The 25,163-nt window shown below is 43.2% G+C and overlaps 1 protein-coding gene and 1 pseudogene across 2 annotated transcripts in view; one reads left to right on the top strand and one right to left on the bottom strand.

Annotated features, from left to right (window-relative positions):
* The window catches only part of RFFL (ring finger and FYVE like domain containing E3 ubiquitin protein ligase), an 81,046-nt gene extending 64,061 nt beyond the window's left edge, over positions 1–16,985 (bottom strand). Inside the window, exon 1 of one of the 2 annotated variants that reach the window (XM_050765644.1) lies at positions 16,776–16,985. The gene's annotated coding sequence lies outside the window, so the exon portion shown is untranslated. The remainder of the gene's footprint in view (positions 1–16,775) is intronic. The other variant, XM_050765646.1, reaches the window with a different exon arrangement.
* A 4,888-nt stretch (positions 16,986–21,873) lies between these two features.
* LOC126940006 (uncharacterized) lies at positions 21,874–21,938 on the top strand (annotated as a pseudogene).
* The last annotated feature ends 3,225 nt before the right edge of the window (positions 21,939–25,163 follow it).

Genomic DNA, 25,163 nt, shown 5'->3' on the forward strand with positions numbered 1-25,163 from the left:
ACTGTTTGCCAGAGATTAGAACAGTAGGGAAAAAGGATATGCGTGATAATAAAGGAGTAGCACAAGGGGGATCTTTGTGGTGGTAGAAGAGTTACACAAATTCATACATGTGATAAAATGGCACAAAACTACACACACACACACACACACACACACAAGCGCACACACACAGAGCACTGTGTCAGTTTCCTGGTTTTGATATTGTACTATGGTTAAATGAGACATAACCACTGGGAGAAAAATGGGTGAAGGGTACATGGGAACTGTGTAGTGTATTTGCAACTTCCTGTGAATCTTTAATTACCTAAAAATAAAGTATAAAAAAAAAAAAGTGGCCGGGCGTGGTGGCTAACACCTGTAATCCCAGCACTTTGGGAGGCCGAGGCAGGTGGATCACCTGAGGTTGAGAGTTCAAGACCAGCCTCACCAATATGGAGAAACCTCGTCTCTACTAAAAATACAAAATTAGCCAGGCGTGGTAGTGTGCATCTGTAATCCCAGCTACTCAGGAGGCTGAGGCAGGAGAATCGCTTGAACCCGGGAGGCAGAGGTTGCAGTGAGCCGAGATTGTGCCATTTCACTCCAGCTTGAGCAACAAGAGTGAAACTCCATCTCAAAAAAAAAAAAAAGTGCAATTATTCAGTCAACTGTCCAGCCCCTATGGGGAACTAAAAAAGGTAAAAAGTTTATAATAAAGTATAGCATGTTTCGTACTCTTTTGCAGTCTCTACTATGCAGGAGAGATGATTATTTAAGCATAGATTGGTTGTTGGCCCAACTACCTGAAATATATTTAGGCACTACCTGTGCCCCATTCATCACAATATTTTTATCAAGCCTCACCAAAGCCATGAATAATGGGCCAGAAGGCTGCAGAAGTAACCAGTCCCGAATGAATGAACTCTCACTACAATTTTAGCTCAGCAGACAGTGCCTGCTATCAGAAACATCAAAAAACCACAGCAGTTAGACAAATAAGTTGTGAAAGATATGGTTTCCAGGTAAGATATGTGACAGGCTTCTTACTGCAAATAGTTTTTCTTACAAAAGAAGAAAGACTGGTGGGAGAGATGGTGGAAAAATGAAAATAATCCTTCTTCTATGATTCTCTAGGCCCATCTTCACAGGACTTCATATGTAGTGAAGGCAGAATATTTGTCTCAAGCACAGATAACCAGCTTTTACTTTCTACACTGACTCAGGCTTCTTACTGAAAATGGTATATCACCATTTATTCCACTAACATCGCTTACAAGATGAGGCCCTATGGGGCACTAACATCTATGTATCATATGGAGAATTCAATTCATTGGGAAGGCCTATTGACAAACAGGAAGACCCCCACCCCCAACACACACACACACACACAAAAATAAAAATAAAAAATAACCACCAGTGAACTCTTCTCTAACCCAATGCTTTATTTATTTAGCCAAATGTGCTTTTAAGGGAAACTGACTTAAATATCAAAAACATTTACAATTTTAGAATAAACTATAAAACATCCTTCAGCACTAGCAAAACTAAAACTAATAAACCAATTAACAAGTACTGCTAATATCATTTTTAAATCATATTCCACACAAGTAGGCCCATTGAAAAAGAATAGTTTTATGAATAAAAAACTATTTAAGAATTAAAAAGTGATGTTAGTGGAATAATGGTGAAACACCATTTTCAGTAAGAAGCCTGAGTCAGTGTAGAAAGTAAAAGCTGGTTATCTGTGCTTGAGACAAATATTCTGCCTTCACTACATATGAAGTCCTGTGAAGATGGGCCTAGAGAATCATAGAAGAAGGATTGTTTTCATTTTTCCACCATCTCTCCCACCAGTCTTCTTCTTTTGTAAGAAAAACTATTTGCAGTAAGAAGCCTGTCACATATCTTACCTGGAAACCATATCTTTCACAACTTATTTGTCTAACTGCTGTGGTTTTTGGATGTTTCTGAGAGCAGGCACTGCTTGCTGAGCTAAAATTGTAGTGAGAGTTCATTCATTCTGGACTGGTTACTTCTGCAGCCCACATATTTGTAAAGACTTATTCAAAAGGTAATCATCCTGATGGAGTGTGAGGCAGCTGCCACCCAGTAGTTGACAGCTCAACATTTAAAGCTGGAATGCTTCAGTTCCAACACTGTGTGGCTTTGGGCCCCCTTTAATTTCTCTGTGCGGCATTTTCACATCTGTGGAACAGAGATAACACCTACACACCTCATAGGATGGTTCGGAGGATTAAACATGTTAATACAGCAAAGTCCCTGGCACCTGGAGAGCACATAATAACTGTTGGTAATTTTCATAAAGGTAAACTATGGCACAAAGAGAAGTATCACACAGCAAAAGAAGTGCCAGTCTTTTGATAAGTCTTACACAAATTCTCCCATACTTTTAGACAAGAAGAAGCCTTCCCCTAACTGCCACTGAAGAATGCATACAATTTCATTCAGAAAAAGCATCATCTGACACAGTGGAATGAGGGAAACAAATCCTGCTAAGCATGCCCATTGCTTCCCTAGCTCCTGTGGCCAACACACAATTTTAATAGGAAACGGGATTGTTTGTAAAGACAGTTTTATAACATCTGTCACCAAACAACAGTGAAGTTCAAAGTGAAAATTCAAGATTTCACATAGCAGGCAGAGGGACTTTCAAAAACATCTATCCTCTCGCTCCTGTTCCCCATCCCTCTTTCCTAATCAAGGTTATAATAACCCAAGCCCTCTGTAAGCTGGCACACAAGCTAACAACATGTTACCCTGCTGAATAGTCATCAAGGAGGAAAGAAAGGCCCAGGGGGCTGCTACATTTCCATAAACCTCTCATCCTTAGTTAAAAAGGTAAATTTGTTCTAGAGATGCTTAAAGAAAAAACACTTGACTGTCATAACCTAGACACGTGCAATAGCTTTCTCCCATTTCTAGTTTTGTCAACTATTCAGGGAACCACCATCCACATTTTTGGAAACAGAAACAAATTGTTTCCAAAAGTGTTAAGCAGTGCTTGTCCAAAGGCCCCCATATAGCTAGTAATTTAGACAGCTGTGTTAGGAGCCACAGAAGCTGCATTTTCTAACCAGTATTGCTTGTGAACAATTGAAACTTTCTCCAGTGCAAAGTCCATACACAGGAAGCAGTGTTCTCCAAAAACATTCAAACAGTTTCATTATTGTTTAACTACCAAAATAACAGCTCCAATAATCTATCAAGTTTGACATTTCACCCAGCTAAGCAATTAAACCAGAACGAAAAGCATGCATGGAGAGATTTGCCCGCCTGCTCCAAATCAACACTAATTTTGACATTATAACCACAAAAACTAATAATGCATCCTCGTAGACTATTCACAAAAGGCTTCTAAAAAGCAAACACAAAAGTGTCTCAAAGAAATTGCACACCCCTAAATTTTACTTTCTGTCTCCCATCTTTAAGCATCTCAACTCTGAGTTAAGTTACAGGCCAAGAAGTTAGAAACTCCTTTGCAGTATTTAGTCAAAAGAGGGGAATATGCCTCCCAATACAACTACCCAATGCAAATTCTATCATTTATCCTTTTTTTTTTTTTTTTTTTTTTTTTTTTGGAGACAGGTCTCCCAGGTTGGAGTGCAGTGGCATGATCTTGGCTCACTGCAATCTCTGCCGCCTATGTTGAAGGGATTCTCCTGCCTCAGCCTCTGGAGTAGCTGCGACTACAGGCGCGTGCCACCACACCGGCTAATTTTTGTATTTTTAGTAGAGATGGAGTTTCACCATGTTGGCCAGGCTGGTCTTGAATTCCTGACCTCAAGTGATCCACCCACCTCAGGCTTCCCAAAGTGTTGGGATTATAGGCATGAGCCACCACGCCTGGCCTCAATTTACTCTTAAATATACTAAAGCTTGGCTACTGTGCACACATTGCCTATAGGGTAGCCCTGCTCTGCAAGGAGCAGTAATTTTAAAAATAATAGTAAAAAGGCCAAGCGTGGTGACTCATGCCTGTAACTGCAGCACTTTGGGAGGCCAAGGCGGGTGAATCACCTGAGTTCGGGAGTTCAGGACCAGCCTGACCAACATGAAGAAACCCCATCTACTAAAAATACAAAATTAGCCGGGTATGGTGGCGCATGCCTATAATCCCAGCTACTCAGGAGGCTGAGGCAGGAGAATTGCTTGAACTCGGGAGGTGGAGGTTGTGGTGAGCCAAAATGGCACCATTGCACTCTACCCTGGGCAACAAGAATGAAACTCCATCTCAAATAATAATAATCATAAAAACAGTAACAGAAACAAGATGATGAATGGAACATCATCATTTGGAAAGTGTCACAATAAGACACAACAAGGCCTAACACCTTCAGGCCTGTGGCAAATGTGGCTATGCTGCCAAGCGCAAGAGGAAGTATAACTGGAGTGCCAAGGCTAAAAGACAAAATACCACTGGAACTGGTCAAATGAGGCACTTAAAAGTTGTATGCAGCAGATTCAGGCATGGATTCTGTGAAAGAACACCACCTAAACCCAAGAGGGTAGCTGCTGCGGCATCCAGTTTATCTTCAGAATTTCAACAAACAGTCATGCAATAAATGTTCTAGTTTAAAAAAAAATTAATTAAATATATTAAAGGTAAATGTTCCTTAACTAATCCCTAAGTATTATCAACTTTGGTTCTGACCTAGGAAATCACTAAGTCATGAAACTTCTCTCCCCAGGTAGGAATGGGAGTTATCAGATGGTAGCTTGAGTTACAGGTGGGATGAGGAAGAAAATGATCAAGGACCTCTGATATCAAGTTCCTAAGATGTCCTAAGAACCACCTAGAATAATGCTATTCAAAGTGTGTATGTGTCAGACTGCGGGAGGCCCATTCATGTCAAGGTAAACACAGAAAATCACAGTAAGCATTTAGAAACTTTTCCAGCACTTGACATTGCTGTGACATCCAAGCGCATGATTTTTCTGGTGATTCATTTTTCTTGTACTTTACAAAATTATTGGTTGGCAACAGATTAGGAGTGGAGGGAAACCCTTATAAAGCTGGTCCTTCGCCACAGATAGTTTAAGAAGCACAATCTTCTCACACTATGAAGTGCCAATTCAGTCATTATTGTTCTGAAGGAATCAAAGTACTTTTGCCCTCATTATCTTATAGCTTCTGATTTAAAGGCAATTAGATAAATCAGCAAGGAGGCACCATGGTATAATCCAAGCTTGATCAACCCATGGCCTCTGGGCCCAACACAAATTCATAAACTTTCATCAGCTATCATTAGTGTCAGTGTATTTTATGTGTGGCCCAAGACAATTCTTCTTTCAGTGTGGCCCAGGGAGGCCAAAAGATTGCACACTCCGGACTATAATGTAATGGAAAGAGCGCCAATCCACAGTAGTCAGCCAACCTAACTTCTGGTTTGCAAGAGCCAAATAACTAACTGAATATCCTAGGTAAGTCTGAGTCTCTTGACTGTTCTGCACTTTAAATTCCTCCTCTGCAAAATAATAGCAATTCTCAATCTTTTTTTTTTTTTTAATGTGTGGTTCTTTCTCACAGAAATTCTTTCTCCAAGTGGGGTCTGCAGATAAGCTACATCAGAATCCCACATCTCTATCCCAAACACTTTGATTCTGTAGGACTGGGCTAGGAACCAGGAATCTAATTTTTACAAGCACCTAGGAGATTTTTGATCCATACTAAAATTTAAGATCTATTGCAGTAAGCATATAACCTTACCAAAGACTTTAGAAAAAAAAAAAGTCACAATTTGTATGTAATCTCCAATAAAGAAGTTATTTGATTTTTATTATTTTTTTCTGGAGACAGGGTCTCACTCTGTTGCCCACGCTAGAGTACAGTTGTGCAACCAAAGTTCATAACCTCAAACTCCTGGACTCAAGCAATCCTCCCAGCTCAGACTCCTGAGTAGCTGAGACTGCAGGCGCACACCACCACATCTGGCTAATTGTATGTATTTTTTTGGAGACAAGGTTTTGCTATGTTGCCCAGGCTGGCCTTGATCTCCTGGACTCAAGTGATCTGCCTGCCTTGGCCTCCCAAAGTGCCAGAATTACAGGCATGAGCCACCACGCCCGGCCCAGAAAACACATTTTAATATGCTTTCATAATATGTGTAATATACATAACAGCAAATTTCCATTTTTCCCCATCTTAAAAAAGTGATAGGCCAGGTGCAGAGGCTCACACCTGTAATCCCAGCACTTATCCCAACACTTTGGGAGGCCAAGGCAGACAGATCGCTTTAGGTCAGGAGTTCGACACCAGCCTGGCCAACATGATGAAACTCCATCTCTACAAAAATTACAAAAATTAGCTGGATGTGGTGGCGTGCATCTGTGGTCCCAGCTACTCGAGAGGCTGAGATGGGAGAATCACATGAATCCAGGAGGCAGAGGTTGCAGTGAGCCAAGATGGCACCACTGCATTCCAGCCTGGGTGACAGACTCTCAAAAAAAAAAAAAAAAAAGTGATGTTTGATAGGGAAGGATCAACTGTATATCAAAACGCACAAACATTTAACCAGTGGCATCAAAAACTGCTTTCCTGACATGATATTCAGAACTCGAATATGGTATATCGATCCCTCCCAAATAAAACTAGAGGCTTATTTTTATGTTTGTGTTCCTGGGATTACAGGCATGCACTACCATGCCATGCCTGGCAAATTTTTGTATTTTTAGTAGAGATGAGGGTTTCACCCTGCTGGCCAGGCTGATCTCAAACTCCTGAACCCAAGTGATCCACCCACCTTAGCCTCCCAAAGTGCTGGGATTACAGGCGTGAGCCATCGCCCGACCTGTTTGTGTTGCTTCTAAAATGACAATAAAAGGAGAAAGATTTCAGTCTGCTTTGTGCTAGCATTTCCACAAATAACAATGCAGTTATAGATAGCCTGTATCTCAAATAAAAACCAAATTAGTTAGTAATTGCCAACATATTTTCCTTTTTAATACTGCTTTTGGGTAGTGCAAGAGACATGTTGATGTGCTGTGGAGAAGATTTTATCAAGTAAATGCAATTCAGGAATCTGATGAAGATCATCTAGAGGTGGAGCTGCAGAACTACTATCATTTTAATGTCCCCCATTAATTGGTGGGTTCACAGTCACTATTCCTCAAGCTGCTGGTCTCTAACTGCGTCAACATTTCAGAGTTGGGAAACACTGAACTAGATCAATGGGAGTGGTGGCGATGATTCAGAATCATCTGAAGTGCTAGATTCAACCATATGGCCAAGGGTACACAGGAAGGTGGAATGCCCTTTGACAAGCTGAGAATATTCTAACATCCCTCTTCCCACCCTCTCAGTAAACAATGGCTAAGGTATACTTTAGCTCTGGCATAGAATGATTATGCAAACTCTTCCATCAGTATATGGTAAGTAGACAAACATAAGAGAATGTGAAAGATTAGGAATTTTCCACTGTGGACTGGGAAAGTCCTCATCTCCTAAATTATTCCTTCCCACTCCTGCTTGCACATAATTTTAGCCCCTAACTGTTCCTCTCCACCCCTTGATAAAAATCCAGATTCCTCAAACTAGCTGAATTTCAGTGGACCTACTCCTGCTAAGGCTAGAAAACACTCCTTCCTCTCTCCCCAAATTAGAACATTCCTTTGCCCAGCATTTTAGAATAAAGCATATGCTCTGGTTGATCTTCCACACCATATAAAATAATAATTAGCATAGTGAAGACGGTACAATCCAACCCAACTGCAATTGGTTATGCATCTACTGACGCAAGACCTAGAAGAGGGTTGGAAGTCGATAGAGGATGAAGTTTGGTTATTTCTCAGGCAGATATCTTAATCATTACGAAAGTAAAAAAGCATGGGAGGATTAGCAGAAAATGCAGATGCAGAGGGTAGGGCACATAGTTTCTTGTATGTTTTAGGATAAAATACACTGATTCAATTGCCCTAAGACCATACACATGTGATCAGTACCAAGACTGGAAAGATTTTCCAAAGCAAATGCACAGTAAAACAAGAAGAGGGTGAGGTGGGAGACGAGGATGCACGATTTACTTAAGTAAAGCTTTTTTTTCCTTTCAAATCTTTTAACATAATCCAGCAGCTGCAAATAAACAACGGTGTTGATTACTAATAAGTTGCATTTAACCACTCAGAAGCCAGCAGAGCCTCCACTTGGCCTAACTTCCTGTAAGTTTCAAGATGACTAGGCATCATTTCTTTAAAAAGGATCAAGACAGTTAAAACGTTTCAGCAGATCATACTGGCTGGAAGTAGTTCAGATCCATGTGGATTTCCCCTACTCTTAGAACTAGCCACTGGTAGAAACAAGTGACTGTCCCAGGGAACACTCCACAACCCAGAGATAATGAAAACATATTTTTATCTGCAATTCTAGAAAAGGCATGTGAACATGAAAACAGAAGATGTAGGTTTAACTGTAGCATTGCAGAGCAGCAGCTTTAAAAAGTCAGATAACATTAGCTCAACAAAATCATATACTGAAGTGTGCTCAAATTCAAATTCAGCACATGGCAGTAGTAGCAGCTGAAAAACGCTGCTGAGAGAGCAAGAAGGTTTTGCTGTCTTTTTAGAGGAGAGGACAATGAAGAAATTACCAGACCAAGGTCACTTTTCAACCTAAAACAAAGGGGGGTTAGTAGCTTTAACAGAGATAAAAACCTGTGTAGGTCATAACTCCATGAAATCAGCAGCCTAGTGAATGTCTCTCCAAGAACCTTGTAGGAAATTAAGTGTGGATTTGAGTAATTAAACATAAAGTCTTCTTGAGAGTAACTTCAATTCCTGAAGGCTAAAGCCATTTCTGTGAAACATACAGAAAAATTATGAGGCGGATTTACCAGGCATCACATCACAGCCTTTCTACTTTCACATCAGGTTAGAAATACAATGATCTAAAAAGAACAGAACGATTTGGGAGTTGTTCATTCTCTAGTCTTTGCAAAAATTCACGTGCTAGTGTAACTGTAATACACTTAGGAGTTTCCAAAAATAACACACATTTCCTCAAAAGAGATGTAGAAAAAAATAATCTCTGGGTAAAAGGTCAAACATTGTCTCTTCTGAATGCTTAAACAGCCAATTATGTGTCTAATACATTAATTCTATAAAGAGAGAGAGACTATTACAGGAAAGTTGAATAAGACATCTTGAAAAATGTACCCTGGGGCCTAAGTCCATTCAACTGACAGTAAAATCACCCCTCAAAAAATCAGTTTTATGGAACATCTAGTACTTTAATTTTCCAGCTGCCAACAGAAATATATAAGGAACAGAAATTAAACTAGTTATGGCAGCAGTGCAGTGAACAAAACTTTAATTGTATTACACACTAGTTAGACATTTGCCAAACAATACAAAGGCCCCTAAGGGTAGAAACTTCTTTAGAATATAAATGATTCCCAATCAATGTGACAGAAATTAGTCTGTTTAGGCAGTAAACAGATTCATGATTTAGATGTAAAAATTCAACTGACATCATATTTCAATATAGAAAATAAATATATAAGAAATTCATCTCTAAAATGGCTTTAAATTACTGTGATTTACATATGCTGTATCATTAATAGGCCCTTTAAGCTGGTATTGTACTAATCAGCTTTTTTAACATCCTGTCCACAAAAGAGCTTATTCATTTAGCTAGGAGACAGGTGTTAGCAACCAGAAACCTCTTTTAGCCTCGAGTTCCAGGGACTGGGCCTGTGTCTATGATGATGATTGGCAAGTCGAAAGGAAGGGCAGCTTTAAAGAGGGAAAAGGAGGAGAGAGGGAACGAGAAACAAAGACCAAAAGGGAGAAAAGAAGATAATGAAAGAAATGGATGTCAGGTGCTACTTAATGGGGCCACCCTCAAAGGCTCCTAGCCTAATCTGGGCTACCGTCCAAATACAGATGGCAGAATTTGGGTAATGTTATTCATTTATTCCTGTAGATAGTAACTCTGGGCACATGCCAACACTCCACTCATTCTAAAAAATTGTTTAAAGTGTTGCTAATTGTCCTGTGACTCATTCTTCTTACCCATATTCTCTGGTTCTTAACTTTAGTCCTCACTCTTTCATACATTTTCTAAAAGAGCTGACTGAGTAAATATTCCTGGAAAAAGATACAGAGAAAGCTGGATTTAGAAAAGCATCTTAAGTCTACAGAATAAAAATTGTGTGAGGAAGTGGGAGAAGGGACGTTTATTGAGTTGCCTACAATGTACAAAAAACATATTTTTCTCTCTTTTAATCCTCCTATGCATATTTTCCCCCTTTTAATCCACATAACAATCCTACCAGGTATTTTCATCTTGCAGATGAAAAAAATGAAGCTCACAGACGTTAAGTAATTTGCCTATGGTAGCACAGCCAGGAAGTGGGGGAGTCAGAGTTCAAAACCAGGCTTGTCTATTCCCTAACGTATCTAGTGCCTGAATCTGTTTTAAATCAGATGGTTCTATATTTCAGCAATTATTCTTCCTCCCATGAACTCAACACACGGCTGACGACTAAATTTTATTAACTATTTGTTAAGCACCTATTATTTTCAATAAAGGCTTCAGCTGTGTAGAAATAAAACAGGCAAACTGACTTCATTCTAAAATTCGACATACAGAGAATTCCCAGGCATCTCTCCCGTCCAACACTGATTATCATAACTAGATTCAACTACCTATTCAGACTTCTAGTTGTTTCCACATTATCATTCATTTGTCCACTCATAAGATAAAGGAAGCTACTTTCACCAAAAACCCTCCCTCATGACTCCTGATAATACAGCAGAGGGGGCCTCACTGTAAAGTAATTTACATAAAAGTTATAAAAGCTCTTTGTTATCTGTCATGACTAGGAAATGGGCTATTCTAGCAAATCAAACATCCTGGATAGCATAATGATTCTATTAGAGGGACTACCAATTTATAAGGAATTTCAATGTGCATAATAATTTCAATCTAAAAATTAAAAAAAGGGGGACCAGGCACGGTGGCTCACGCCTGTAATCCCAACACTTTGGGAGGCTGAGGTGGGCAGATCACTTGAGGTCAGTAGTGTGAGACCAGCACATCCCTACTAAAAATACAAAAATCAGCTGGATGTGGTGGCACACATCTGTAGTCCCAGCTACTTGGGAGGCTGAGGCAGGAGAACCGCTTGAATGCAGGAGGCAGAGGTTGCAGTGAGCCGAGATCACACCACTGCACTCCAGCCTGAGTGACAGAGCTGTCACAAAAAAAAGAAAGAAAGAAAAGGGAAGAAAAGTGAACCCCAAGTTTCAAAGTTCCATGGGGCTTGATGTACAGGAGATAATGCCCCCCCAACCTTAAAAAGACTATCAATGCAAAAAACAGTGGTTCCCAAACTTGACTGCACATTAAAAGCACTTGAGAAACCAGGCGCAGTGGCTCAATGGCTCAAGTCTGTAATCCCAGCACTTTGGGAGGTCGAGGCAGGCAGACCACCTGAGGTCAGGAGTTTGACACCAGCCTGGCCAACAGGGTGAAACTTCACCTCTGCTAAAAATACAAAAATTAGCCTGGCACAGTGGCACGTGCCTGTAATCCCAGCTACTCGGGAGACGGAGGCAGGAGAATCACTTGAACCCAGGAGGCAGAGGTTGCGGTGAGCCGAGATCATGCCACGCACTCTAGCCTGGGTGACAGAGCGAGACTCCATCTCAAAAAAATAAATAAATAAAAAGCACTTGGGGAGCTTTCTGAAAATACTAGATGCAAGGGAGATTTATTTAAGCTAGCTTCCAGCTGGATGCAGTGGCTCACGCCTGTAATCCCAACACTTTGGGAGGCCAAGGCGGGCAGATCACCTGAAGTCAAGAGTTTGAGACCAGCCTGGTCAACACAGTAAAATCCCATCTCTACAAAAAATACAAAAATTAGCCAGGTGTGGTGACACGCATCTGTGGTCCCAGCTACTTGGGTGGCTGAGGCAAGCGAATCACTTGAACCTGGGAGGCGGAGGTTACAGTGAGCCGAGATCATATCACTGCACTCCAGCCTGGATGACAGAGCTGAGACCGTCTCAAAAATAAACACATAGGCTGGGCATAGTGATTCACATCTATAATCCCAGCACTTTGGGAGGCTGAGGTGGGCGGATCGCATGAGGTCAGGAGTTCAAGATCAGCCTGGCCAATGTGGTAAAACCCCTCTCTACTAAAAATGCAAAAATTAGCTGGGTGTGGTGGTGGGCGCCTGTAATCCCAGCTACTCCGGAGGCTGAGGTAGGAGAATTGCTTGAACCAGGAGACACAGGTTGCAGTGGGCCGAGATTGTGCCACTGCACTCCAGCCTGAGTGACAGAGCAAGACTCCGTCTCAAATAAAATAAAATAAAATAAAATAAAAATAACAAAAATAAAAGGTCCATGGGGTATGGCCTCATACTAGTAATAATAAATTATAAAATTGAAAAAATAAAAGGTAGTTCCCTGGTCATCACTTACCCACCCGATCAAAATCTCCAGGAAGTGGGGCTGGGAAAACTGCATTTTTAAAGAATCTCGGTCAGCGACTCAGCAGTAAATCACCAGGTACCTCATCTTTCAAGGAGTGGCTGGCTTTTAGGAATTCCTTACAATAAAACATGCTCAAAAGGCTAAAGCTGCACTGAACACAATGTGACCTGTCTTTGATGATTCAGGAGACTTCAGGATCTCCCATTACCACTAAGTTATCATTCACTACCAGTTCTAGTGCCTGCACTAACAAAATCAGTACGGTAAAGTTAATAAAGACTTTCTATTAGTAGAAAGCAGGAAAAAACAGTTTTTGTTTTATTACCAGATTCAAAAATCTGGTTTTACTCCAGAGGAAATGCAGGGTTTTTTTGTTGTTGTTGTTTTTGAGATGGAGTTTCGCTCTTGTTGCCCAGGTTGTAGCGCAGTGGTGCGATCTCGGTTCACTGCAACCTCCGTCTCCCAGGTTCAAGTGATTCTCCTGCCTCAGTCTCTCAAGTAGCTGGAATTACAGGCATGCACCACCATGCCCGGCTAATTTTGTGTTTTAATAGAAAAGGGGTTTCACCATATTGGTCAGGCTGGTCTCTAACTCCTGATCTCAGGTGATCACCCGCCTCTGCCTCCCAAAGTGCTGAGATTACAGGAGTGAGCCACCACGCCCAGCCAAAATGCAGATTTTATGCTTTAAAAATTAAACTGTTTAAAAACATGCAGTACTCTTTTAACCAACTGCTGAGCTTCACTTCAGAATGTTAACAGGTCCAAATACAATACAAATGTGGAATATTCACCCTGCATACGAAAAGCAAAGGAGGAACTTCATGACAGTCTTAATGAAGAGAAAGGATAATGGGTTTAAACTAAGACTGGCATAACAGGATTAGATATGACCGCTGTCCTCACCATGGCAGCTGTTAAATCTTGGAAACAGGGAGGGCACAGGTCTTTAAATACATGAAGCCAATTCCTACCTACCTGAGATGACTTTTATGTGAGATATAATAGGATACCCTACTAAGAGCCAAATTAGTTTTACTATTTTAAAACTGCATAACTAAAACCAAACACCGCATGTTCTCACTCATAGGTGGGAACTGAACAATGAGATCACTTGGACTCGGGAAGGGGAACATCACACGCTGGGGCCTATCACGGGGAGGGGAGAGGGGGGGGGAGGGATTGCATTGGGAGTTATACCTGATGTAAATGACGAGTTGATGGGTGCTGACGAGTTGATTGGTGCAGCACACCAACATGGCACAAGTATACATATGTAACAAACCTGCACGTTATGCACATGTACCCTAGAACTTAAAGTATAATAATAATAAAAAAAATTTTTTTTTTAAAAACTGCATAACTAATATAAAGTCACAAAATAAAAAGTTGATCAGATACTTCCCTATGAAAGAACCAGGAGTCTGTTTGTATATGAAAAGATTTAGGCTGGGCATGGTGGCTCACACCCATAATCCCAGCACTTTGGGATGCCGAGGCTGGAGGATCGCTTGAGTTCAAGGAGTTTGAGACCAGCCTGGGCAACATGGCAAAACCCTGTCTCCACCAAAAACACAGAAATTAGCTGGGCATAGTGACGCGGCACGCAGGTACTTGGGAGGCTAAGGTAAGAGGATTGCTTGAGCCCAGGTGGCGAGGCTGCATTAAGCTGAGATCATTCCATGGCACTCCAGCATGGGTGACAAGAGTGAGACCCCATCTCAATTAAAAAAAAAAAAAAAAAAAGGCTGTATTTATAATTGGGAAAATCTTTCTTACACAAACACCAAATAACCATTACCAATAACCAGAAGTGAAACAAAAATAACGAGTAATCGTCATCAAACCAGTACCATTACCAAACAACAATAATGAAGCAGCTCCTCGCTTGAGACTTCACCAACAGCAATTTAAACTATGTGTTCTCATTAAACTCTAATACTTTAATTCTGTTATTGTATTAACAAGTTACGAGATTCTAAGGTATAGAGGTTAAATCTTTCCTCCAAAAAAATAAACACTATGGCTAGTACAAGTTTGATATAAAAGTCTCTATCATTAAAACAGTGGCAGTATTAAAGGTTCTATGACAAGAATAAAAAATCAAGGTGGAATTAGTCCCCCTAACAACTACTTAGGTTTAAGAGGTGTTTTCAGAAAGTCTTAGGCTTGACACTCATAGAGATGGGTGTGACTGTATTTAAATCACAACGCACATGTAATTAGAAAAGAAATTGTGCCCTTTTTTGTTATTGTTGCTGTTTGTCTTCTTAAGTGCTGGTCACTAAAAATGCCTTTTCCACAACCCTTAAGAGGTGTTCCAGCCTGGCGAGGTGGCTCATATCTGTAATCTCAGAACTTGGGGAAGCCGAGGCAGGAGGATCGCTTGAGCCCAGCTCATGACCAACCACATGGCAAAACCTCGTCTCTACAGAAAATACAGAAACTAGCTGGGTGTGGTTGCCCGTGCCTGAGATCCCAGCTACTCAAGAGGCTGAGAAGGGAGAGTCACCTAAGCCTAGGAGGTCAAGGCTGCAGTAAGCCATGATTACCCCACTGCACGCCAGTCTGAGTGACAGAGTGAGACTCTGCCTCCAAAAATAAAAAGGTGTTCCTATTAGATGGTACCAAGCAGAGATATGTCAACTGGGTTGGTCATGAGAGAAGGTTTGAAAGAAATTGATTTTTAAGGTTTCTGAGAAGAGCTTTCTTTTTTTGTGCATGTTATTTTGGCAGCTAAACTGGTCAACTTAGATAGTTACAACCCTTGATCCCAATGAAAACAAGATATCACAACTGTCTACCTGATCAATATGAAAGTTTTTAATGGGCTGGTCTTTGCAATTAGATGGGCATTAAAATGACTGTGAGATTACATGAACATTTTCTTCAATCACAATCAAGATATTCGCCCTGCCACATCAATCTGAAATTGTTATGAAAATATACCCAAATATTTTCAAACTTAAGAATACCTCTAAATAAACTGTTAACTTATGAACTGTACTCTAAAATTCAGAATTAAGAAATATACAATAAAAGTTCAGAAACCTTTGCCATCATCTACTTCCTTGAATGTGAAAGAGAATGCAGTCAGGGAAAAGGATAAAGAAGTTGTCAAACCTGAAATCCCCTGAACAGAAAGGAATTGTCACCGCTAGGCTGCAGCCCTAGAACTCTGTACACGAATTCAGCCCAGTACCTTGTCTCCTGCCTACTCCTATTCCTAGAAGAATGGTATAATAAATGGGCAGCCCAGCCCACATTTCAGTAAATTGAACTGTCACTGGGAGAATAAGGCACCCCAAACAGTTGCAGCGACAGTGGTAACAGGAAGTCTCTCTGTCCTCCAAACCAATAATCAAAGGGATACATAAGGAACTTACTGCTTTCTTAGAAGGCCACATGCACCCCAGGATGTTTGCTCATCACGTCACTTTGGCCTTTAACCAGGGAGCAAAGTGACAGTTGTGGGTAAAACCCTATTTCCAAGCTAACCATTATCCTTCCTTATGGTAGACTAGGGGGTGCACAGGACACTCTTGATTACACAAGCAGTTTTTTTTCCCCCTAGAACAAATGACAGACCAACAAAAAGGAGAAAATATGCTGTTGTTTATCTCTTCTGCCAGCCTGAACTCAAGCTCTGAGCAGACGTGCCAGCGGAGGCTCTGGCTCCCCTGGTTCGCCAGACTTCCCCATGTCTGGTCAAATGTCTCCTGGGCAGCCGGCTGAAGAGAGGCCCCATTTCCCTCTCGGTCTTGACCGCTGCCGCACAGTGGCGACCTCACACACATCGCGAACAGAGGACAACTCCCAAGCGAGGGAACAGTGGACCCTGGGGGGAGAGCCGCATTCCCAAACTTCATCAAACCTCCAAACTCCAAACCTCCCTCCTCCAGCCACCTCCGTCTAAGACGGAGGTGGGGACGAGCTGGTTCCTTCAAAGGGGTAAGCAGGCCGCCGCGGACATGCCTCAGTTTCCTTTGCCGTACAAAGAGATCTTTTCCCCACAAGCCAACTAGACCTGCCGGTCTGCAGGGCACCTGGGGATAATCGAGGACGCACGTCTCCTGTTACTGCCCCCACAGGTGAAACGCTTTCTTTGAGGGGACTTTTCAAAGGACAGGTGTGGGCTGCCCTGAAGGCGGGGACTTGCAGCCAGGAAAGGGCTTCCCCCCACCCCTGTAGGGCAGAGAGAGTCCCAGGCCGCGCCCCACACAGAGGAGGGGCCCCCAGACTACAGCCTGACGGCACCCAAGCCTACCCCTTCCCGTCCTTCCCCAGCCGGGCGCCCTGCGGCCCCCAGCGCCGCCGCCGCCGCAGCCTCCTCACCTGCTGCGGCCGCCGGCCCGGCCGGCACCTGGGAGAGGAGGCGAGGGGAGGGGCCGGATCTCGGCCGCGGACGCCTCAGGCAGGGAGGCTGCGGACTCCGCCGCGGCGGCGTCTCTGGGGCTGAGGGGCACCCGGGGGCGGTCGCGACATCCTCACGGGCGGCCCCAGGAAGTCGGCCCCCCCACCCATCCCCAGCGGGCCCGGCCCGGCCGCTCCCGCCCCTCGCGCGGCCCCGCCCCTGACTCGGCCCCGCCCCCTCTCGGGAGCGCGCCTCCGCTCCCGCCGCGCCCGATCCACCATAGAGAAGAGCCAGGCGCGCAGCGGCCTCGAGCGCGGCCTCCTCTCGCGCCCCCTGGCGGAGCTGAGGCTCCCGGAGGCGGGGCCGGGCTGGCCGGAGCCGTGGGACCATAGGAGGCGTGGTTTCCCCGAAGTCATAGTGTTGGCCGCTGCTGGTTACCTGGGTCACACAACTCTGCGGGAGGCGCCCAAGGGTCCAGGTCCACGTCTTAGCTGGGTCAAGACCCGGCTTGGTGACCTTGAGCGAGTCCCTCAACACCTCTGAACGCAGTTCATAAAACTTTGAAAGGTGCCTGACTTTCATGTCTTATTGACTCTCGTCAGTGCTATGAGCAGGCGATGGTTTCCCCCACTTCATGATTGGAGAAACCCAGGCCCACTAGGGGTTACGAGCTTATTCAGCGTCCCACAACTGGGAGGTATTAGAAGCCGGGTCTGTGGGACCTAAAAGCCCAGGCTTGTCCCACTGACTCCAGCACTGCCCAGTCTAAACCCCTAGGACTAGCTACTTCCCCTCAGGAAGCTGAGGAAGCTGCTGAGGAAGGCTGTGGTAGAGTAAGAATGACTCAGCAAGGATCCACCCCTGCCCTTCACCCGTGCACCTTTCAGCAAGGTACCTAACCTTTACGAACTCTGGTTTTCTCACCCCAGAAACACAGATTGGCGTGAGGATTTAGTGAGCACATGCATGTAGCTGTGCTTATTACTAAGTACAAATAGCAGGGCGGCCCAGGGGATGGTTAGCCAGCGTGGGCTACGATGCCTAGTCATGAACATAATATTAAGTTCTAATTCTTCTTTTAAATGGTGTCTAGTGACACAATTTTCTTAGGCTTTAGGTTCTATTGAGAACCCCCAGAGTTTTTCTGAGCAATTTGTATTTTCAAACAAGTAATATCGTAAGGAAAAGTGAAGTAAAAAATAAGATCATGAGCCAGGCGTGGTGGCTCATGCCTGTAATCCCAGCACTTTGGAAGGCTGAGGTGGGTGGATCACCTGACGTCAGGAGTTCAAGACCAGCCTGGCCAACATGGTGAAACCCCATCTCTATCAAAAACACAAAAATTAGCCAGGAATGGTGGCGGATGCCTGTAATCCCAGCTACTTGGAAGGCAGAGGTTGCAGTGAGTCAAGGTCACGCCATTGCACTCCAGCCTGGGCAACAAGGGTGAGACGGTGTCTCAATAATAATAACAATAATCTTACATATACATACCAGACTCTGTCACTTTACAAGTATTATTTCCAATCCTCACAACGCAGCAAACTACTATTATTCCCATGTTATCAATGAGGATCTACATATTAAGTAATTTACCCAAAGCCACATGGTTAGAAAAAGATGGAGCTGGAATGTATTGCTTTTTTTTTTTTTTTTTCTTTTTTCTTTCAACCAGAAGTGTCTTGAATACACGGAGCTGCAATTTATTTATTTTTATTTTTTGAGACAGGGGTCTCACTGTCACCCAGGCTGGAATGCAGTGGTGTGATCTCGGCTCATTGCAACCTCCGCCTCCCAGGTTCAAAGGATCCTCCCACCCTATAGGTGGGTCTACAGTCATCCGCTACCACGCCCGGCTAATTTGTTTATTTGTTTGCCTGTTTTTGGTAGAGACAGTTTCACCATGTTGGCCAGGCTGGTCTTAAACTCCTAACCTCAAGCAATCTGCCGCCTCGGCCTCCCAAAGTGCTGGGATTACAGGGATGAGCCACTGCACCCCAACAAGCTGGAATTTAAAACCGATTTTTTCAATCACCTGGAATGCATGGAAAGACTGACCTGCTAAAGGCCTCCCACATCCGAATTAAATGTACCCATCGTTTTCCTTCCTGGCTGTTTTTGTAACTTACCGTGATGCAATTCTGTCTTGTCTGCTTCTCTCCAAGTCTCTATTTCCACCCCTACCCTCCAAAGGCATTTATTATCTCCTCCTTTCCCTCTAATTCCTTTTCCCTAGATATGCCAGGACCTTGTCCATCCTCTCAATTCTGAAATAGATTCCTAGCTGTGATGAAGGCACAGCATTTTCCACCACATCACTCTTTCTCTTGATAGAAATCATAGTTATAGAAAGTTAATAGGTCCAGGCCAGTCGCAGTGGCTCATGCCTCTAATCCCAGCACTTTGGAAGACCTGATCACTTGAGGTCAGGAGTTTGAGACCAGCCTGGCCAATGTAGTGAAACCCCGTCTCTACTAAAAATAACAATAATTGGGCCAGGTGCGGTGGCTCACGCCTGTAATCCCAGCACTTTGGGAGGCCAAGGCGGGCGGATCACGAGGTCAGGAGATCGAGACCATCCTGGCTAACACGGTGAAACCCCGTCTACACTAAAACTACAAAAAATTAGCCGGTTGTGGTGGCAGGCACTTGTAGTCCCAGCTACTTGGGAGGCTAAGGCAGGAGAATGGTGTGAACCCGGGAGGCGGACCTTGCAGTGAGCCAAGATCGCGCCATTGCACTCCAGCCTGGGTGACAGAGCGAGACTCTGTCTCAAAAATAAATAAATAAATAAATAATAAAATAACAAAAATTAACCAGGCATGGTGGCATACACCTATAATCCCAGCTACTCGGGAGGCTGAGGCAGGAGAACCACTTGAACTCAGGAGATGGAGGCTGCAGTGAACCGAGATCATGCCACTGCACTCCAGCCTGGGTGACAGAGTAAGGCTCTATCTCAAAAAAAAAAAAAAAAAAAAAAAAGTTAATAGGTCCAGAACAAGGGTGGGGTGAGACCTGGAGATGTCCTTTTGTAAACTTAGTTTACAACCTGAAGGTTCAGTTCTGAAAGGGGGTGCACATAATCCACCAATCGGATCCAATAATTGAAGTCTAGATTCATGACATCCTGTGGAAATCATTTTTTTCTGGGCCTTCTGGTCCATATTACAAGCAAATCATTGGAATGCTACTAAATAATGTGCATATCACTGCAGCACAGAAGCCTCCGAGCTGCGTTTACCCACGCTCCTCCTTTCTGCACCTTAGGCATTACCACCATCACTATTTTTCATCTTTATCATGCCCTTCCACAGAGGCATTCAATAATGTACCCATTGTGCAAGTAATCTGAAATCCTTTTCGGCAAGCAATAGTATTTAATAGTGATAAAACACTAATTTGTCTACCAAGTGACATATTTATAGGAGCTGTTTATTTGGATATATTTTTATTATTTCTCCTCATTTGCTAAGTACTTTCCAATACATATTTATGAAGCACAGGCCTTTCCCTAAACAGTAGTGAAAAAATAAATCATACTATTTCTTTTATTAGTAGCAGCATGGCTTGGAAGTCCTAGTGCCCTGATTTTAGTTACTTCTAGCAAGAGCTGGAAGAATTAATAGTGACTGACCACCTACTATGTGCCAGATTCTCTGTGAAAGGCACTTTACATAAATTATCTGTTTAATTCCCCTGAGACATATATTTTACCAACAAAGAAAATGTAATTCCCCTGCAACATACACTTTACCAGTAGGACGGAGACATTACCTTGTCTAAGTAATTCGGCCAGAAAGGGACTAGCAGGGTTTTGAACTTAGATCTTTTTCCTGATTCCAAAATCCCAAATCACCATTCCATTTCACCAGCACGCCCTACCGACTTCTCTGGACCTAATAGCTTCTGTTTTTGAGAGAGGATGCGTAGGTTACTGAGAATGGAACAGTTAGAGATAAACATACACAGGGTGCTAACCCTAATTTTTCTAAGAGAGGTTACCCTTCAAGGAATTTACTCCCTAAGAAATCAATGGAAGGATGTTGCCCAAAGAGAAGAGCCAGTACTAGCGCTTGATCCATTCCTGAAGACAGAACTGGCTTCATTGTTTGCAAGAAACAGTGCAAAATATGGGACCCTTGTTTAAAAATTAAGAATTTCAAGATGGCAACAGCAGAGCATTAAACTAAGTGCAGGGCCCTGCTAAGCATGGGGCCCTGTGTGACTGCACTGGTCATATCACCATGTAGCTGGGCCTGCCTGGACAGAAGAAAGCTGTCATCAGTACCTCCCATGTATCATAAGCTTCATAATATGAGATTGAGTGCCTATGTCATGCCTGGAAAACTATCCAGTGTTTTACATAAGCTACATGATCCTAAAACAACTCTATGAAACAGATGTTATTTTTCCCATTTCACAGTGGATGAAACTAAGATTTAAAGAGACTGTTATTCATCCAATGTTATACGGCAAGTAAATGTCAAAGCTAGGACCAAGTTAGTTGAGATCTAAAAAATCCTGTTCCTTGACTTTGTATCTTTGTCAGCACAGGCCCATTATTTTCCTACAAAACTCAAACTTAAGCTGAGGCTATTAGGCCAAAAACTACAGAGAGGCCAAGGAAGACCAGAGATTCAAGGGCTACTCAAAAAGTCAAACTTGTGCAGCAGCTGAAGCGCAGCCGTACAGATCCAGGGCATGAGGACCTGGCAGAGAGAACTCCATCATTCGTGGTAAATGTCATGGCCAATACCCAGACTCCTCCAAGACTGAGGGGAAACCCAGTGAGGTGCTTGATAAAGAGCGGCTACATGGAACCTGAGGCATCTAACTCAGTAAAATATTGTAAATAGTCCACTACAGTTAGAAACAAGACAAGGATGATTGTTACTGTTGCTTCTATTCCGTGTAGTACTAAAAGTCAGTTTATACAGTGCAATAGGACAAGAAAAAATGATAGAAAGCATTCAGGATCACTTTGGATTAATAATATACCTAACTCTAAGTTAAGGCCTATGCATCACAGAGCCTTCTCCAATGCCAACCAGAATTCGACAGTTTAAACCTTACCCAGTGCTTGCTTCAGCAGCACATACACTAAAGTTGGAACAATACAAAGAAGATTAGCATGGCCCCTGAAATAAATTAAAAAATAAATCCTACCCAGACAACTGCATGACAGAACACGGCAAAAACCTAGTAGGATATACATCTAAATCCCTTATCTCCTCCTTCTTCACATCTCAGGGCTGCAGAGGCCCTGTTGTTTTGTTTTGTTTTGTTTTTTTGAGACAGTCTCGTTCCGTCGCCCAGACTGGAGTGCAGTAGCCTGATCTCGGCTCACTGCAACTTCCGCCACCCGGGTTCAAGCGATTCTCCTGCCTCAGCCTTCTGAGTAGCTGGAACTATAGGCACCCGCCACCACGCCTAGCTAAATTTTGTATTTTTAATAGAAATGGGGTTTCGCCATGTTGGCCAAGCTGGTCTCGAACTCCTGATTTCAAATGATCCACCCGAATCAGCCTCCCAGAGTGCTGAGAAGGCAGGCGTGAGCCTCCACACTCAGCTGGTCCTGTTGTTTTTTATTCAGCTTTATTTCCCCCTAAACCTCCAGTTCTCTTTAATACTAATGGTATCTGCCTTCTCCAAGTGTTTGTCATTCTCTTGTAACTTCTCTGGGGGAAATCAGAAAGAGCTGAGAAAGTAGATCTGTGATCCAGCTTTTTATGCAGAGCTAAGCTGAAAAGAGGTTGGGATGTGCAGCCCTTGCTGCTATCAGGGCAAAGTATGAAAAAGAATTTTGTGGAAACATTTACATATTTACAGCAGAAGGCAGCATGCAGATGGGACAAAATGGGTTTGGTATCAGGCAGACATGTGTCTGGATTCCCGTGCTGCCACTTATTAGCTTTATGTCCTTAACCTCACTGAGCTCCCATTTACTGTCTATTAAATGGAATGAGTCCCTCTGCCACAAGGCAGTCCTAAGGTCATAATGAGACATGCATCAGGGGCCTAAGAATACATAATAGAGACTTGATTAACTCGTCTTGGGGACTACGGTAGGTACTAGTGAGAGGCTGCCCACCCAGCATCCAGTTCATCCACACACTCTCCTTTCTAGTAGAAAGCAGAACTCCCATTTTTCTTTCAGTGGCTCCAGCATGTGCTTCAGGAAAACCTGTCCCCAGCCTCAGCTCCAGGGCTATTTCCTAGTTGGTTTGAGTCAATCACAGCAGTCCCTTTTTCTTACCAGTTACTGTATTACACGTGGGTGTATGAAGCAATTCTGCACCAGTGAGATTTGAGGTGAGTCAGCTTTGGTTGGAAGTTAGTTCTGAGTTAGTCCTTTGTTAAATTAAATTTGGGGTCGGGTGCAGTGGCTCATGCCTGTAATCCAGGCACTTTGGGAGGCAGAGGCATGTGAATCACCTGAGGTCAGGAGTTTGAGACCAGTCTGGCCAACATGGTGAAACCCCGTCTCTACTAAAAATACAAAAAGAGCCGGGGATGGGGGTGCATGCTTGTAATCCCAGCTACTCTGGAGGCTGAGGCAGGAGAATTGCTTGAACCCAGGAGGCGGAGGTTGCAGTGAGCCAAGACCGTGCCACTGCACTCCAGCCTGGTGACAAAGTGAGACTCTGTCTCAAACAAACAAACAAGCAACAAACAAACAAAAGCTACATTTGGCCTGAGGGCTAGTCACAGTGGCTCATGCCTATAATCCCAGCCCTTTGGGAGGCCGAGGCAGGCAGATCATCTGAGGTCAGGAGTTCGAGACCAGCCACAGCCAACATGGTGAAACCCCGTCTCTACTAAAAATACAAAAAAAGTTGACCGTGGTAGCATGTGCCTATAATCCCAGCTACTCAGGGGGCTGAGGAAGGAGAATCACTTGAACCCGAGAGGCGGAGGTGCAGTGAGCCGAGATCATGCCACTGCACTCCAGCCTGGGCAACAGAGCAAGACTCCATCTCAAAAAGAAAAAAAAAATTGACCTGAGGAGGCTTCCGTACTTGGGCCCTTAACAAACTGCAGCCTTAGTATGCAAACTACCTGAAAACCTAACTTAGGAGTATACTTTTGTAACAGATTGCTGAATCTCAGCCAATCATATCATCAGCTTCAGTGGGTTCCAGGCAGCCAACTATTCAAACCATTTTCAAATAAGGCAAAGGCAGAGCTGTAACCAATTAGCTGTCTCTGTATCTCATTTCTGTTTTCTGACCATAAATGCTTTCAGACTATGTTGCAGTTCTGGAATTCTCTGAACCTGTCCTGGTTCTGAGGGCAGCCCAATTCTAGAATTGCAAATAAAAGTCAATTACAATCTGCAAAACTATATTTGCTTTAATTTTGTCTTTTAACACCTTGTTTTCTTAATTTTTATTATTATTTTATTTTATAGAGATAGGGTCTTGCTATGTTGCCCAGGCTGGTCTGGAACTTCTGGCCTCAAGCGATCCTCCTACTTTGGCCTCCCAAGGTACTGGGATTACAGGCAGGAGTCATAGTTCCTGGCATGTTAACACCTTGTTCTTTAAAGGACACACAGGAGATGACCCTTCTCCTGCCTGTAGATATTGTCATGTCTGGATTGATGCTCAGAATGGCTGCAGCCAGGCTTTCATAAGGGGAACAAGCTTGAAGACAAAACCAACATAAAAGAACAGAGCAGAAGGATGCAAAGGCCCTATGCCATTTGACAATGAGCCACTAAATTAATGAACCTTGGGCTTCATGTTATCAGAGATAATAAGTGTCCCTGCCAGGAATGGTGGCTCTTGACTGTAATCCCTAGCACTTTGGGAGGTCAAGGTGGCTAGATCACCTGAGCCCAGGAGTTCAAGACCAGCCTAGACAACGTAGAGAGACTCCATCTCTACAAAAAATACAAAACTTAGATGGGTGTGGTGGCGCACACCTGTAGTCCCAGCTACTTGGGAGACTGAGGTGGAAGGATCACTTAAGCCTGGGAGGTAGAGGGTAGAGTGAGCCGTGATTGTACTACTGCACTCCAACCTGGGTGACAGAGCAAGAATCTGTCTTGAAACATAAAACAAATATATATAAATAAGTGTCCCTATTATTTACACTTCTTTAAGTTAGGTTTTGTTACTTGCAGCCTTAATGATACATGGACCTTTTGCCTGAGTCCTTGGGAATTCAAACGTCAGATTTTTAATTAAGGCCATCAAGCGCTAGCACATAGTAGGATCTCAACATTAATTTTGTCTGATGTCAGACAAAGGGCATACAATAGTCCCCTGTAAAAAATCTGTAAGAAGACACTCTGGGGACTCAATGATTAGATCAAGAGAAAAATGTTCCTGCATTCCTCCCTTGCCATCTTTAAAATGTAT

Source organism: Macaca thibetana, chromosome 16 (genome assembly GCF_024542745.1).
Source record: "Macaca thibetana thibetana isolate TM-01 chromosome 16, ASM2454274v1, whole genome shotgun sequence".
NCBI classification, from domain to species: Eukaryota; Metazoa; Chordata; class Mammalia; order Primates; family Cercopithecidae; genus Macaca; species Macaca thibetana.